This window comes from Sesamum indicum, unplaced genomic scaffold (genome assembly GCF_000512975.1).
Source record: "Sesamum indicum cultivar Zhongzhi No. 13 unplaced genomic scaffold, S_indicum_v1.0 scaffold00110, whole genome shotgun sequence".
Taxonomy (NCBI): Eukaryota; Viridiplantae; Streptophyta; class Magnoliopsida; order Lamiales; family Pedaliaceae; genus Sesamum; species Sesamum indicum.
The window spans coordinates 222034-225822 of NW_011628045.1; positions in this window are offsets into that span (position 1 = coordinate 222034).

Here is a 3789-nt window from a genome sequence, read left to right on the forward strand (position 1 = left end):
GCCTCTGTGTTGCGACTTTGTCAGTACTGAAATACTTTTAGCATCGATTTCTATCTAGATTCTATCGAACACATATTCTTCAACCAATTTAAAACCTTAATAAAATGATCATTTGATAAGTAAATACTCAAAACTACAAATACTACATCTACTTCTTTATTACGCAGAACTTTGCATGCTCCTACCTCTCAGGGTTCTCTTAAGCCGCACTATGGCAGGAAGTTGGTGTGGAAAGTGAATCCATGTGTCATCAACATTTGAATCACCTATCCTTCGTTGTCTTTTAAATACAATTGCTTTGGCAACAACTATAATTGGTGATGCACCCTCAAGACGATCGTTCAAGCTCAAAAATATTGACCCAGGTGTTTGGATTGTTTCATGTCATCCTAGCAAATCATACAACAAGCTACGATACAAGGATATGTATATGTCCCAGAATCAAGGAGATTGTTAACGCGCTTCTGCTAATGATGAACTATCATTATCGCCAAATCTGCTATTAGAAGCTACAATCGGAAAAAACTAGGAAGGAATTCCAAGACCTTCGTACTTTAAAACTTTGAAAGAACATATGTGCAATTGTCTTAATATGGGAACAACAGTAGCACTTAAATGCCACTGCAATCGTTTGTTGACCTACAACCAGTGATTCAGCAATTGTCATGAAAATGTTGATATTGAAGGTACAATAGTTGGCTATTGGAAACCATAGTAAATGTTGAAGAACCGTTGCTTCACAAACTATATGCCAAGTGACATTAATCAAAAGTTCCCTATCATATGAGGGCCACTAAACTACTTGTCTGTAGAATTCTCATTTAGCATTAATTACCGCAACATAAAATGTTTGTTCTAGAAAAGAGTTTCAATAGGTTACCTGTATGTCATTTTTGTATTTGTACCATCATCTCATCAATGGTTATAAGTATTAGAATTGATATAAATGACATCACCCTAATTCAAAAACCACTGTACTGGATAGCTCTATGCAAAATCTACCGGTATGTGGTATATCATTGAACCCACCCCCATTAATATGAATTTTTTTTGTGGTCATTTAATCGTCTTACCTTTCCCACAACTACTTTTGTAGTATCTTTACCACCCTATGTGCATGCCCAAATTTAGTTGTTTCAATATTGTCACTCTCTAACTTCGCCACTTCGCCACTTTAGATTTTGGTCACTAACACCTTCATCACAAATTTCATCATCACCATGCTACATGGATATAGCATTGTTCTTGACGCATAATGACATGTAGCACCACCATTTGTATATGCAGGTAATGATCGATGCATTGCTGCCTTTCTTACCCGATATCTTTCATTCCAAATTCAGATGAAATACTTCATGACAGCGGTCCTCTACCTAGTATTATAAATGGCTCTTTCAACTTGCACCAGCTCCAATCTTGGTCATGTGTGATTTCTTCATTAACAAACTTCAGTGCTAACTAAACCTTTGTAAAAGTTTGAATTCCTCTTCAATTTGTTATAAAGAGATTAAAAATCAAGCATACTGAGATGCTACTTTATCTCATGCTTAGTGTAAAGTATTACTACCTTATCTACATGAGCAAATTTGAAAGGAAAATAAGTTACATTGATGAAATTTCTATTCTTGGATTATATTATTTGCATAGAGTAATTTGAATCTATATATCAACAAAAATTGGTTAAGTTGAAAGGTTCAAAAATGTAATTATAAGTAAGATATCTTGATTGGGAGTTTTTAAAGAAAATATACTTTGTATATGGAAACAGTTGCAAATTGAGAAAGATTTATTGAACACTAAATAGACAGATGGATTAGAGAGCCGAGACCAGAAATACTAAAAGTAACATTTATTGTCCTAAGTATGAAAAACGGCATACCAAGAGATCCAATTTTGTGCCAAGTAGGATAATGTAAGGGAGTTGACGCCTTCTAAATCATTGCATGGCAAACCAATGTTGTGAACTAAAAGACTCATTACAAAAACAATAATATATGTATGGTGATGAAGAGAGAATGCACAATAGTTGCAACAATTAATACCTTATGGGGCTTCCAAACATGCAAGAATGAGAAACTTTTTTATCAACAAATCATGATAAATAAGAAAAACTGTATATAATTATTGAAGATACCCTAATTAATGTCTTCTGTTCTCCATCAATGTAATTAAAGATATTATACCGTGAGCCATGGTAGTTAGTACTCTAAGTTGAGGTCGCAATCTTTTCTTCTGATATTATTTCTTTTTTTCAATTTTCAATTTTATTTATTTATTTACTATTCTTTTTCCTCCTTTCGTACTCTTTTCATTACCTCAAAATATTTCCACATTTGTGATATTCTATTTTCCCCACAATAACCTCAAATGTTTATATTTTCACGAAAAGAAAGTTGGCCAAGTAGATATCTAAATTTGGGATGTTCTCCCCAAGTTTTAAATATGAATTATTTAATTAATCAAATCTTGAGGTTTCGAGTCAAGAGATGCAATAATCATTTGGATTCTTAATCATATTATCATCGTTCAACTATAAATTATAATGGATATTGATATATTAAATGTGTTCAACTATTTTTTTCTTCTATATTTGTTCATTGTGCATAGATAATTCATATTCTTGCGTCCCAAAAAAAATGAATTAGTATTATTTTTGTTTTATTGATCATAGGGATCTCACATTACATCTTGTAATTGAGAAACTTCCACAAAACTAATGTTAATTCAATGGTCATGAACTAAGCACATGGTTGCTAGTCGCTGATCAAGATGCCTAAAGAGTCGGGCTCAAGAGGGACTCAACCTAGGATCTGATTGACCCAATAAACAAAAGTTGATTGGTCCAATCAAGGCCAATCCTTGGCTAATTCCAAGTATCAATACTTGGGATAGGTCCAGCCCAATGACCTAGGACCTCCTATAGGTCGAGTTAGCGAGCCAACCTAATAGAGCCATTTCTTTTTTTCTAATAATACATAACATATAATTTTTTTTCTTGTAGCTTAACTATTCTATATTTTTTATACTTTTGAAACTCTAAAAGTTTTACCTTTTATTCTTCTACTTCTATATTAGTAGCACAATTCACTAAAATTCATTGTTATTTTTTCAAAAATGTATTTTAAATATTTTTTGGGCTTGCCATTATTTAAGTTTATTATCCGTACCTAGTTCGTTAAATTGTTACTAAGTTCTTTATGTGGTCTTAGCTACTTCTTTTTGTAGTTTTGATTTTTTGGTTTAATTTATAATATATTTGTTTAAAATAAAATCATAAATTATTGAAATTTGTTCAAAAAAGTATCTCATCATCATTAACAAAAAAAAAAAAAAAAGAATAGGCACAACCAGGTTTGGTTTGAGCCTAGGCCAGGTCATCACCACTGCTATTGCACTTTCTCTTCATCTCCCGTTTTGTGCTTAATTTAAGATAAATTTAGTGAAATAAGAATTAGTGTTTTCAAATATAAGTTTAGTCACTGCAACTACTGGTCATGGTAAGAAAATATATCAAAAAATAAGAAAAAAAAAAACAAGCTTTATTCAGCATGATTTCTATAGCCTCAAGAATGGGTTCCACAAAAATATATTTTAAAACATTTATCAAATAAGTATAGTTCAATTTCTTGTTGAACCCTAATTATGGAAATAAAATTCTTAATATATTCAAATATTAAATATTTATTTGTTTACACTTTGACAGGAAAGGAAATTAATTAAAAACAAATTAGAGAAACAAAAAGAAAAATAATTGAATATGTACCTGAGGCTCCAGCGAGAAAATAATCT